Source organism: Triticum aestivum, chromosome 6B (genome assembly GCF_018294505.1).
Source record: "Triticum aestivum cultivar Chinese Spring chromosome 6B, IWGSC CS RefSeq v2.1, whole genome shotgun sequence".
Taxonomy (NCBI): Eukaryota; Viridiplantae; Streptophyta; class Magnoliopsida; order Poales; family Poaceae; genus Triticum; species Triticum aestivum.
This window is the reverse complement of record NC_057810.1, coordinates 11,905,670-11,920,597: the sequence shown is the minus strand read 5'-3', so window position 1 is coordinate 11,920,597 and position 14,928 is coordinate 11,905,670. Positions and strand designations below refer to the sequence as shown.

Sequence of the window (14,928 nt, the reverse complement as noted above, 5' to 3'; positions counted from 1 at the left end):
ACACGCAGGTCATACAATAAATAAAGACAACTCCTATGGCTCCTGCCAGTTGTCATACTCATCGACATGCAAGTCGTGATTCCTATTACAAGAACATGATCAATCTCATACATCACATATCATTCATCACATTCTTCTTGGCCATATCACATCACATAGCATACCCTGCAAAAACAAGTTAGACGTCCTCTAATTGTTGTTTGCATGTTTTACGTGGCTGCTATGGGTTTCTAGCAAGAACGTTTCTTACCTACGCAAAACCACAACGTGATATGCCAATTGCTATTTACCCTTCATAAGGACCCTTTTCATCGAATCCGTTCCGACTAAAGTGGGAGAGACTGGCACCCGCTAGCCACCGTATGCACCAAGTGCATGTCAGTCGGTGGAACATGTCTCACGTAAGAGTACGTGTAAGGTCGGTCCGGGCCGCTTCATCCCACAATACCGTCGAAACAAGATTGGACTAGTAACGGTAAGCATATTGAACAACATCAACGCCCACAACTACTTTGTGTTCTACTCGTGCAAAGAATCTACGCAATAAACCTAGCTCTGATACCACTGTTGGGGAACGTAGCAGAAATTCAAAATTTTTCTACGTGTCACCAAGATCTATCTATGGAGAAACCAGCAACGAGGGGAAGGAGAGTGCATCTACATACCCTTGTAGATCGCTAAGCGGAAGCGTTCAAGAGAACGGGGTTGAAGGAGTCATACTCGTCGTGATCCAAATCACCGGAGATCCTAGTGCCGAACGGACGGCACCTCCGCGTTCAACACACGTACAGCCCAGTGACGTCTCCCACGCCTTGATCCAGCAAGGAGAGAGGGAGAGGTTGAGAAAGACTCCATCCAGCAGCAGCACAACGGCGTGGTGGTGATGGAGGAGCGTGGAAATCCTGCAGGGCTTCGCCAAGCACCGCGGGAGAGGAGGAGTACTTTGGAGAGGGGGAGGGCTGCGCCAGAACTTGTGATCCGGCTGCCCTCCCACCCCCACATATATATAGGGGCAAGGGAGAGGGGGGCCGGCCCCCTCAGATCCAATCTGAGGAGGGGGCGGCGGCCAGGGGGGGTGCCTTGCTCCCCAAGGCAAGGGGGTGTGCCCCCTTTAGGGTTTCCCCCAAGCCCTAGGCGCCTTGGGCCTTGGTGGGGGGGCGCACCAGCCCACCTGGGGCTGGTCCCCTCCCACACTTGGCCCATACAGCCCTCTGGGGCCGGTGGTCCCGATACGTTACCGGAAAAACCCGAAACTTTTCCGGTGACCAAAACAGGACTTCCCATATATAAATCTTTACCTCCAGACCATTCCGGGACTCCTCGTGATGTCCGGGATCTCATCCGGGACTCCGAACAACATTCGGTAACCACATACAAACTTCGTTTATAACCCTAGCGTCATCGAACCTTAAGTGTGTAGACCCTACGGGTTCGGGAGACATGTAGACATGACCGAGACGTTCTCCGGTCAATAACCAACAGCGGGATCTGGATACCCATGTTGGCTCCCACATGTTCCACGATGATCTCATCGGATGAACCACGATGTCAAGGACTCAATCGATCCCGTATACAATTCCCTTTGTCTAACGGTATTGTACTTGCCCGAGATTCGATCGTTGGTATACCGATACCTTGTTCAATCTCGTTACCGACAAGTCTCTTTACTCGTTCCGTAACACATCATCCCGTGATCAACCCCTTGGTCACATTGTGCACATTATGATGATGTACTACCGAGTGGGCCCAGAGATACCTCTCCGTTTACACGAAGTGACAAATCCCAGTCTCGATTCGTGCTAACCCAACAGACACTTTCGGAGATACCTGTAGTGCACCTTTAGAGCCACCCAGTTATGTTGTGACGTTTGGTACACCCAAAGCATTCCTATGGTATCCGGGAGTTGCACAATCTCATGGTCTAAGGAAATGATACTTGACATTAGAAAAGCTTTAGCATACGAACTACACAATCTTTGTGCTAGGCTTAGGATTGGGTCTTGTCGATCACATCATTCTCCTAATGATGTGATCCCGTTATCAATGACATCCAATGTCCATGGTCAGGAAACCGTAACCATCTATTGATCAACGAGCTAGTCAACTAGAGGCTTACTAGGGACATGGTGTTGTCTATGTATCCACACATGCATATGAGTTTCCTAACAATACAATTATAGCATGGATAATAAACGATTATCATGAACAAGGAAATATAATAATAACTAATTTATTATTGCCTCTAGGGCATATTTCCAACAGTCTCCCACTTGCACTAGAGTCAATAATCTACTTCACATCGCCATGTGATTAACACTCATAGGTCACATCGCCATGTGACCAATATCCAGAGAGTTTACTAGTGTCACTAAACTAGTTCACATCATCATGTGATTAAGACTCAATGAGTTCTGGGGTTTGATCATGTTTTGCTTGCAAGAGAGGTTTTAGTCAACGGGTCTGCAACATTCAGATCCGTATGTCCTTCACAGATCTCTAGGTCATATTGTAAATGCTGCTTCCACGCTCCACTTGGAGCTATTCCAAATGGTTGCTCCACTATATGTATTCGATTTCCTACTCAGATTCATTCGGATAGGTGTTAAAGCTTGCATCATCGTAACCCTTTACACCGAACTCTTTATCACCTCCATAATCGAGAAACAAATCCTTATTCCTCTAAGGATAATTTTGACCGCTATCCAATGATCCATTCCTAGATCATTCTTGTACCCCTTGACTCACTCATGGCAAGGCACACTTCCGGTGCGGTACACAGCATAGCATACTATAGAGCCTATGTCTGAAGCATAGGGGATGACCTTCGTCCTTTCTCTCTTTTCTGCCGTGGTCGAGCTTTAAGTCTTAACTTCATACCTTACATCTCAGGCAAGAACTCCTTCTTTGACTGATCCATCTTGAACACCTTCAAGATCATGTCAAGGTATATGCTCATTTGAAAGTACCATTAAGCGTTTTTGATCTATCCTCATAGATCTTGATGCTCAATGTTCAAGTAGCTTAATCCAGGTTTTCCATTGAAAAACACTTTTCAAATAATCCTATATGCTTTCTACATCATTTCTGATCAACAATATGTCAACAACATATACTCATCAGAAATTCTATAGTGCTCCCACTCACTTCTTTGGAAATACAAGTTTCTTATAAACTTTGTATAAACCCAAAATCTTTGATCATCTGATCAAAGTGTACATTCCAACTCCGAGATGCTTACTCCAGTCCTTAAAAGGATTGCTGGAGCTAGTATACCTTTCAGCATCCTTAGGATCAACAAAACCTTTCTGATTGTATCACATACAACCTTTCCTTACGATAACTGGTAAGGAAACTCGTTTTGACATCCATATGCTAGATTTCATAAATGCAGCTAATGCTAACATGATTCCGACGGACTTAAGCATCGCTACGGATGAGAAAATCTCATCGTAGTCAACTCCTTGAACTTGTGAAAAACTCTTCGCCACAAGTCGAGCTTCATAGACGGTGACATTACCGTCCACGTCCGTCTTCTTCTTAAAGATCCATTTATCTCAATGGCTTGCCGATCATCGGGCAAGTCCACCAAAGTTAATGCTTTGTTCTGATACATGGATCCTATATCGGATTTCATGGCTTGTAACCATTTGTCAGAATATGGGCCCACCATTGCTTCTCCATAGCTCGTAGGTTCATTGTGGTCTAGCAACATGACCTTCAAGATAGGATCACCGTACCACTCCGAAGCAGTACGTGTCCTTGTCGTCCTACGAGGTTCGGTAGTGACTTGATCTTGAAGCTTCATGATCACTATCATAAGCTTCCACTTCAATTGGTGTAGGTGCCACAGGAACAACTTCCTGTGCCCTGCTACACACTAGTTGAAGTGCCGGTTCAATAACCTCATCAAGTCTCCACCATCCTCCCACTCAACTTTTCGAGTCAAACTTTTCCTCGAGAAAGAACCCGATTCAAGAAACAATCACTATTGCTTTCGGATATGAATTAGGAGGTATACACAACTGTTTTGGGTGTCCTATGAAGATGCATTTTATCCGCTTTGGGTTCGAGATTTATCAACCTGAAACTTTTTCACATAAGCGTTGCAGCCCCAAACTTTTAAGAAATGACAGCTTAGGTTTCTCTAAACCATAGTTCATACGGTGTGATCTCAACGGAATTACGTGGTGCCCTATTTAAAGTGAATGTGGTTGTCTCTAATGCCTAACCCATAAACGATAGTGGTAATTCGATAAGAGACATCATGGTACGCACCATATCCAATAGGGTGCAACTATGATGTTCGGACACACCATCAAACTATGGTGTTCCAGGCGGTATTAATTGTGAAACAATTTCCACGATGTCTTAATTGCGTGCCAAAGCTCGTAACTCAGGCACTCATCTCTATGATCATATCATGGACATTTTATCCTCTTGTCACGATGATCTTCAACTTCACTCTGAAATTACTTGAACCATTCAATAATTCAGACTTGTGTTTCATCAAAGTAAATATACTCAACATCTACTCGAATCATCTGTGAAGTAAGAACATAACGATATTCACCGCATGCCTCAGCACTCATTGGACTGCACACATCAAAATGTGTTACTTCCAACAAGTTGCTATCTTGTTCCATCTTACTGAAAACGAGGCCTTTTAGTCATCTTGCCCATGTGGTATGATTTGCATATCTCAAGTGATTCAGAATCAAGCGAGTCCAAACGCTCCATCTGCATGGAGTTCCTTCATGCGTATACACCAATAGACATGGTTCGCATGTCTCAAACTTTTCAAAACCGAGTGAGTCCAAAGATCCATCAACATGGAGCTTCTTCATGCGTTTTATACCAAAAATGACTTACATGGCAGTGCCACAAGTAAGTGGTACTATCATTACTATCTTATATCTTTTGGCATGAAAATGTGTATCACTACGATCGAGATTCAATAAACCATTCCTTTAGGTGCAAGACCATTGAAGGTGTTATTCAAATAAATAGAGTAACCATTATTCTCTTTAAATGAATAACCGTATTGCGATAGACATAATCTAATCATGTCTATGCTCAACGCAAACACTAAATGACAATTATTCAGGTTTAATACTAATCTTGATGGTAGAGGGAGCGTGCGATGTTTGATCACATCAAACTTGGAAACACTTCCAACACATATCGTCAGCTCACCTTCAGCTAGTCTCCGTCTATTCCGTAGCTTTTATTTCGAGTTACTAACACTTAGCAACTGAACCGGTATCCAATACCCTGGTGCTACTAGGAGTACTAGTAAAGTACACATTAACATAATGTATATCCAATATACTTCTATCGACCTTGCCAGCCTACTCATCTACCAAGTATCTAGGGTAATTCAGCTCTAGTGACTATTCCCCTTATCACAGAAGCACTTAGTCTCGGGTTTGGGTTCAACCTTGGGTTTCTTCACTGGAGCAGCAGCTGATTTGCCGTTTCATGAAGTATCCCTTCTTGCCCTTACCCCTTTTGAAACTAGTGGTTTCACCAACCATCAACAACTGATGCTCCTTCTTGATTTCTACTTTCGCGGTGTCAAACATCGCGAATACCTCAAGGATCGTCATATCTATCCCTGATATGTTATAGTTCATCACGAAGCTCTAGCAGCTTGGTGGCAATAACTTTGGAGAAACATCACTATCTCATCTGGAAGATCAACTCCCACTCGATTCAAGTGATTGTTGCACTCAGACAATCTGAGCACAAGCTCAACGATTGAGCTTTTCTCCCTTAGTTTGTAGGCTAAGAAAATTGTGGGAGGTCTCATACCTCTTGACGTGGGCACGAGCCTGAAATCCCAATTTCAGCCCTCGAAACATCTCATATGTTCCGCAATGTTTCGAAAACATCTTTGGTGCCTCAACTCTAAACCGTTTAACTGAACTATCACGTAGTTATCAAAACGTGTATGTCCGATGTTTGCAACATCCACCAACGACGTTTGGGGTTCATCACACTGAGTGGTGCATTAAGGACATAAGCTTTCTTCTGTCCGCATAATCGCTACTTTCAACTTTCAACTATATTTTCTCTAGGAACATATCTAAACAGTGGAACTAAAGCGCGAGCTTACGACATAATTTGCAAAGGGTCTTTTGACTATGTTCAGGATAATTAAGTTCATCTTATGAACTCCCACTCAGATAGACATCCCTCTAGTCATCTAAGTGATTACATGATCCGAGTCAACTAGGCCGTGTCCGATCATCACGTGAGACGGACTAGTCATCATCGGTGAACATCTTCATGTTGATCGTATCTACTATACGACTCATGCTCGACCTTTCGGTCTCTGTGTTCCGAGGCCATGTCTGTACATGCTAGGCTCGTCAAGTTAACCCTAAGTGTTTCGCGTGTGTAAATCTGTCTTACACCCGTTGTATGTGAACGTAAGAATCCATCACACCCGATCATCACGTGGTGCTTAGAAGCGACGAACTTTAGCTACGGTGCACAGTTAGGGGAGAACACTTCTTGAAATTGTTGTAAGGGATCATCTTATTTACTACCGTCGTTCTAAGTAAACAAGATGCATAAACATGATAAACATCACATGCAATCAAATAGTGACATGATATGGCCAATATCATTTTGCTCCTTTTGATCTCCATCTTCGGGGCTCCATGATCATCATCGTCACCGGCATGACACCATGATCTCCATCATCATGATCTCCATCATCGTGTCTTCATGAAGTTGTCTCGCCAACTATTACTTCTACTACTATGTCTACCGGTTAGCAATAAAGTAAAGTAATTACATGGCATTTGTTTAATGACACGCAGGTCATACAATAAATAAAGACAACTCCTATGGCTCCTGCCGGTTGTCATACTCATCGACATGCAAGTCGTGATTCCTATTACAAGAACATGATCAATCTCATACATCACATATCATTCATCACATTCTTCTTGGCCATATCACATCACATAGCATACCATGCAAAAACAAGTTAGACGTCCTCTAATTGTTGTTTGCATATTTTACGTGGCTGCTATGGATTTCTAGCAAGAACGTTTCTTACCTACGCAAAACCACAACGTGATATGCCAATTGCTATTTACCCTTCATAAGGACCCTTTTCATCGAATCCGTTCTGACTAAAGTGGGAGAGACTGGCACCCGCTAGCCACCTTATGCACCAAGTGCATGTCAGTCGATGGAACCTGTCTCACGTAAGAGTACGTGTAAGGTCGGTCCGGGCCGCTTCATCCCACAATACCGTCGAAACAAGATTGGACTAGTAACGGTAAGCATATTGAACAACATCAATGCCCACAACTACTTTGTGTTCTACTCGTGCAAAGAATCTACGCAATAAACCTAGCTCTGATACCACTATTGAGGAACATAGCAGAAATTAAAAATTTTCCTACGTGTCACCAAGATCTATCTATGGAGAAACCAGCAACGAGGGGAAGGAGAGTGCATCTACATACCCTTGTAGATCGCTAAGCGGAAGCGTTCAAGAGAACGGGGTTGAAGGAGTCGTACTCGTCGTGATCCAAATCACCGGAGATCCTAGTGCCGAACGGACGGCACCTCCGCGTTCAACACACGTACAGCCCAGTGACGTCTCCCACGCCTTGATCCAGCAAGGAGAGAGGGAGATGTTGAGGAAGACTCCATCCAGCAGCAGCACAACGGCGTGGTGGTGATGGAGGAGCGTCGAAATCCTGCAGGGCTTCGCCAAGCACCGCGGGAGAGGAGGAGTACTGGGGGAGGGCTGCGCCAGAACTTGTGATCCGGCTGCCCTCCCACCCCCACATATATATAGGGGCAAGGGAGAGGGGGGCCGGCCCCCTCAGATCCAATCTGAGGAGGGGGCGGCGGCCAGGGGGGTTGCCTTGCTCCCCAAGGCAAGGGGGTGTGCCCCCTTTAGGGTTTCCGCCAAGCCCTAGGCGCCTTGGGCCTTGGTGGGGGGGCGCACCAGCCCACCTGGGGCTGGTCCCCTCCCACACTTGGCCCATACAGCCCTCTGGGGCCGGTGGCCCCACTTGGTGGACCCCCGGGACCCTCCCGGTGGTCCCGGTACGTTACCGGAAAAACCCGAAACTTTTCCGGTGACCAAAACAGGACTTCCCATATATAAATCTTTACCTCCGGACCATTCCGGAACTCCTCGTGACGTCCGGGATCTTATCCGGGACTCCGAACAACATTTGGTAACCACATACAAACTTCCTTTATAACCCTAGCGTTATCGAACCTTAAGTGTGTAGACCCTACGGGTTCGGGAGACATGTAGACATGACCGAGACGTTCTCCGGTCAATAACCAACAGCGGGATCTGGATACCCATGTTGGCTCCCACATGTTCCACGATGATCTCATCGGATGAACCACGATTTCAAGGACTCAATCGATCCCGTATACAATTCCCTTTGTCTAACGGTATTGTACTTGCCCGAGATTCGATCGTCGGTATACCGATACCTTGTTCAATCTCGTTACCGGCAAGTCTCTTTACTCGTTCCGTAACACATCATCCCGTGATCAACCCCTTGGTCACATTGTGCACATTATGATGATGTCCTACCGAGTGGGCCCAGAGATACCTCTCCATTTACACGGAGTGACAAATCCCAGTCTCGATTCGTGCCAACCCAACAGACACTTTCGGAGATACCTGTAGTGCACCTTTATAGCCACCCAATTACGTTGTGACGTTTGGTACACCAAAAGTATTCCTACGGTATCCGGGAGTTGCACAATCTCATGGTCTAAGGAAATGATACTTGACATTAGAAAAGCTTTAGCATACGAACTACACGATCTTTGTGCTAGGCTTAGGATTGGTTCTTGTCCATCACATCATTCTCCTAATGATGTGATCCCGTTATCAATGACATCCAATGTCCATGGTCAGAAAACCGTAACCATCTATTGATCAACGAGCTAGTCAACTAGAGGCTTATTAGGGACATGGTGTTGTCTATGTATCCACACATGTATATGAGTTTCCTATCAATACAATTATAGCATGGATAATAAACGATTATCATGAACAAGGAAATATGATAATAACTAATTTATTATTGCCTCTAGGGCATATTTCCAACAGGTGTTCCACACCCATGAGGGTCTTTTCTAGTTTGTAGTGATGGCATTTGGTCTGACCAATGCTCAAGCGACATCCCAAGAACTAATGAACGAAGTACTCCGTCCCTTCCTCCGTCGCTTTGAGCTTGTTTTCTTTGACGATATTTTGATATACAGCTCCTCCTAGTCTGATCACCTTCATCATGTCAAGCTCGTCTTGGAGGCTATGCGCACACATCAGCTTTTCCTCAAGCGCTCCAAATGCTCATTTGGGGAGGAATCCATGGCTTACCTTGGGCACGTCATCTCTCCAGCAGGAGTTGCCATGGACAGCAATAAGGTCCTCGCCACGGTTGACTGGCCAGTTCTGCGCACTGTCCGTGCTGTGCGTGGTTTTTTTGGGTCTTGCGGGCTACTACCGCAAATTCATCCGGGGTTTCGGCACCATTGCAGCACCCCTCACGGGGCTACTCAAGAAAGATGGGTTTCTCTGGACATCTGAGGCGGCCACCGCATTAGACACTCTCAAGACTGCACTCACCACCGCACCGGTGCTCCAGCTACCTAACTTTGCACTTCCATTTATTGTGGAGTGTGATGCATCTGGGTCTGGTTTTGGTGTGGTACTACATCAAGGTGGCGGGCCAATTGCCTATTTCAAAAAAACCATAGCTCCTCGACATGCCTCTCTCGACGCTCACGAGCGGGAGCTCATTGGTCTAGTTCAAGCCATGCGCCACTGGCGGCCATAACTCTGGGGGCGCGCCTTCGTCGTCAAAACTGACCACTAAGTCTCAAGTTTCTGGTGGACCAACGCCTTGCCACAGTACCGCATCATCATTGGGTAGGCAAGATCTTGGGCTTTGATTTCACTGTCGAATACAAACTAGGCCGCCACAACATCGTCGCCGACACACTCTCTCGTTGTGATGTTCCTACAGGCCACTCCTGCACCATCCAGGGGACTTCTTTTGATCTATTTGAAGCCCTCCGGCAGGCCGCACACACAAACCCGGCGCTTGACACATTCAGGGAACAGCTGGAGTCTGGCGAGTTGGGGCAGCCTTGGGCTCTAGTTGATGGCATTGTTACCTTTCAGCTGCGAGCTTATTTGTCGCCCTCGTCCCAGCTGGTAGATGAGGTCCTGGCTGTGGCCCATGATGACGGCATGAAGGCATACAAAATTCTCTGCATCGTCAGCACTTCAGCAGTATATCCGTGCTTGTACAGTTTGTCAACGCAACAAGACGGAAGAGCTTCATCCAGCTGGCCTATAACATCCTTTGACAATACCATCTCGTATATGGGAAGACATCTCCATGGATTTCATTGAGGCATTACCAAAGGTGGGCGGTAAAAGTGTTATCCTTACAGTGGTGGATCGTTTCTCCAAGTATGCACATTTTATTCCTCTAGCGCATCCGTACATTGTTGAGTCTGTTGCTAAGGATTTTTTCTCCAACATCGTCCATCTTCATGGTTTTCCAACATCCATCGTTTCGGACAGAGATGTGGTGTTCACATGGGAGTTTGGAAGCCTTTCTTTGCAGCCGCGGGCACACGCTTGCACATGAGTTCTGCCTTCCACATGTAGTCAGATGGCCAATCGCAGGCAGTGAATCGCGTCATCACTATGTACCTTCGTTGCATCACTCGGGATCGCCCACGCTAGTGGCTCCAATGATTGTCGTGGGCCGAGTTCTGCTACAACACTTCATATCATTCAGCGTTGAAAGACACCTTTCGGGGTGGTTTATGGATGGGATCCTCCGTCTATCCGGGACTATATTCCGGGGTGAAATTCGCAATCAGGCGGTAGAACGGCAGATCATCGACCGCGACCAGTTCTTAATTGACGTCCGCGAGCGCCTCCTGCAACCAGCACAACAGTACAATCATTACTATGATGACAAGCATCGGGCCCTTTCCTTTGATGTTGGGGAGTGGGCTTGGCGTCGTCTGCAGCACCGCCCAGCGGCATTCCTCAGAATAGGCGCAAAAGGCAAACTGGCACCAAAATACTATGGGCCTTTCAAGGTCCTCGCTAAAATTGATGCAATTGCTTACCATCTGGAGTTACTCCCTCGCACCCGCATTCATAATGTCTTCCATGTCAGGGTACTGAAGAAATACCATGGTCCGCTTCCTGAAGGTCCGCCGATGCTCCCTCCACTATTTTAGGGTCGAGTTCATCCAACTCCTGTCCATGCATTGTGTGCTCGTATTGCTCGCGGTGTACAGCAAGTGCTCATTCAATGGGAGGGACAGGCTACCTCTTCTGCTTCTTGGGACGATGTCATGTGGGGCCAGACTTATAGGCGCAAGGGCCCTGCACCACCCTAGTTCTGTCCCAGTTTTATTATAGAGTCCTAGATTTCGGTTAAAGAGTCTCGGTCTTAGTTGGAAAGGTTTAGTCCCGAAGAAGGTTACCGTTCCAACACCAAATTAGAGTTGGAGTCTGTCATGTCATTGTAATAGGCTGATTATAGCCAGGAGTCTGTCACGTCATTGTGATAGGCTACTTATAGCCACCCCTATGAGATCAAGGAGAACAACCAGAAAATAATCTATCTTCTCGCCTCGTGCACCTGCGCCTCGGTGCCCCCTCCTCACCTCTTTCTCCAACTATAGGCCGACGAGAGTTTCGCCCTCGTCCTCCGAACTCCCACGACTACAACCTCTGGTCCAATCCAACCCCAGCCCGTGACAACTCTATTCTCTTAGAACCATGTGTAGCAGAAAACATTTATCCTCAAGAGCTACATACGCATCGCTAACTGAAACAGATTTCGGCAAGGGTGAGCAACAAGACCAATTCGTCAAATACCATACAGAACAAGTAGAGCAAGCATGTCATCACTATGCAAGTAGATCACAAGATACAAATAAATATACAAACGGGAGAAAGCACACATCTTGGTCGCAGACAGTAAAGATCAGGGCCGTCTCGAGAATTTGGGACCCTGGGGCGAAAATCAAAATAGGACCCTAAATTTCCAACAGGGTCAAACTAAATAATCACACAATACATATATGATGATTTTTCAACAACCGAAAAAACTTGAACTACAGAGGTCAAACTTAACTGTATCCTAATCCTAGCCTCGTTCGGCCACTTCCCACCTAATCTAATCAAAACGAATAAACTCATTACCTGACAGGTCATGGGTGATCGATGGATGCCGAAGCAGGCAATCGGGTAGACGATCTGGCGCCGGAGTCTCTGGTGGGAGGTCGGGGAAAGCAAAACCGACGGACGTTGTTGGGGCCTGTTAGCAATCAATGCACTAGGGCAGAAAAACGATTGATTGATCGATTATATATCTAGGACTTCATGGGCTAGCTTTGCTAGGTGGAATTGGTCAATTAAAATGGAGGCCTATTATATGTGCTAATTTGGGCGAATGTGCTCATGAGCTTTATTTTTCCTGATTTAAAACCTACACCTAATAGACTAATACATAGTGATTAGGGGACCCCAAAAAATTGGGGGCCCTGGGCGGTCGCCCACCTCAGCCCCCTCCATCGACGGCCCTCGTAAAGATACATATAGTGGTAGAACTCAGTTCTGTAGCGTCCTAATTATTTCATTACGGTCTACAAGGCAAGAGACATATTATGTCGAAAAATTGCTTTTGGAGCTTTGATTGCTTGACACGGCATCAATAGGAGTGAGCATGTAATGTTTTGGAGCTTTGATTTGTTGACACCGCATCAGCTGGAACAAGCATATAGTCATCAGTGGGCATTGTGAAGCTTTTTACCCGTCCACATGCGATCTGACATGATCCTATTTTATCTGTCCATACACATGCCGAGCTATCCCAACATAAAAAGGTACTATGGGTTGCAGCTAGCAATAAAGTACTCTAGCATTCATCCAACCTAGCTATCGGTCTACTATATGGGTCTGAAAGCATGGTAGACACTCTATAAGAGGACCTTTAGTGCTGCGCAGACCTTGAATCACCTCCGATATGTTCTTCTTCTTTTTTCTGCAAGTGAGAACCATCTCGGGGATGACATGGGAGGCGCAGAGACAGGAAGAGATCCTGCTGGGGTTTGTTCTTCTACAAACCTCTAGTAGTTTCCGACCACTGGGCATGAGACACACTGGTGAAGGAAGGGTTAGTTGTGGTGTGGAATCTTCCTCAAATGGATCACATATTTCATTCTCTTTAGCAGGGTTTCTAGGGCCAAAACGTATACATCCACTTCAGAAGTATCTGGTTACATCCATCAGTTTCCTACATCGTACCACAATGCCAGATTAGCCAAGCTTGCTGGGGATAGGTCTAGGTGGGTGAAAATCCTCTTGTATGGTTGTTTGCATGGAATCTTTTGGCATGGCTAGAATTTTCCGAGTTTGAGCTTACCCAATTACTTTTGCCTATTTCTGGAATATAATTGAACTGGAGTTTTGCCAGATCTTTGGATCGAAACTCTCGAAACCTCTTTCAACTTAATGCTCACTTCTAAATTAGAACCACTACATAAGAATCCATGGTGGCATGCATACTCGCATACGTCTATGACCTGTTCAACTTAAATTTCACAATGATCATATCTTATCAGTACATCAAACAGATTCGTTGATATATACAGATATCCATTGTTATGAAGTAGTTTCGGAACAGCAACAAATAGTACTAGATTTACGATTGAACCTTAGTAGTAAACTGTAAGAAGTTGAAGGGGTGTAGAGCTTCAGAACAAACTCCAATGTATTGGTATTCAAAGAAAAGCATGAAGAATAGGTTTTGTATTGAAACAACTCGATTACTGCTTGCATACTGCCTGGAGGAAAAAATTCAGAATTACATCTTAGTTGCATGTTCAGAGCAAAACATTCAGAAGGAATTCATTGCTTGGACGAGTGACCTGTCATTCTCATAAAGGTTCATAGCAACTGCCTCCGTTGGTGCAATTGTACAACACCGTCAGTCAGTTGTATCCGGTAGGTGTTAACGAATAGTCTTGTGTAACGTGACAAGTGTCACGGTGTATTGCGTGTGCATTAGATGTACTTGGCAGGTTGTTAGACTAGAAGATCTTATCTCTAGTATAGCTTGGAGTAGAGGTCAAGAATAGCAACAACCTGCCGATCTTGTAAATGTCTTGCTATATATCAACACGCACGCGTCCCTGCCAAGGTGCATACGCTTAATCCCTTTCCTTCTTACATGGTATCAGAGCCTACCTCGAATTCATCCATGGCAAGATCTTCGGCGAACTCCTTCCCCTCATATCCGTTTGCACACACCGCAACAGAGAAGCTTACGAGAGGGAACGAGGCGCTATGGCGCGCCACCGTGCTCTCGGCTATCTGAGGGGCACAGATGGCGGCCGTCCTCGACGTCGAGCAGGTGGTGCCCCCGATGAACATTGAAGTCACCAGCGACGACGACAAGACCAAGTCCAAGGCTCCAAATCCGGCGTTCAGTGCGTGGTACGCGCGCGATCAGCAGGTGTTCTCTTACCTGCTGACCACGCTGCCCCGCGAGACGGCCATCCAGGTGGCAACATGCCACACCGCAACAGAGTTATGGAACACGGTGCAGGGCATGCTGGCATCGCATACCCATGCACAGACCATCAACGTCAGGATCACGTTGACGAATCTCCAGAAGGGCAACATGACTATCACCGACTATGTTGGTAAGGTCCGTACCCTCTGTGATGAACTAGCTGCTTCAGGGAAGAAGGTGGACGAGGACGATGTCGTCTCTCACATCCTCGCAGGACTAGACGAGGAGTTCGACCCCGTGGTGTCCGCCATGTGCTCTAGGGTTGAGCCTGTCGGGGTTCCGGAGCTATAGTCGCAGCTCCTAAGCTTCAAGA

The 14,928-nt window shown here is 46.1% G+C and overlaps 1 pseudogene; it reads left to right on the top strand.

Annotated features, from left to right (window-relative positions):
* Positions 1-14,789: 14,789 nt before the first annotated feature.
* On the top strand, positions 14,790-14,928 carry LOC123140399 (uncharacterized; annotated as a pseudogene).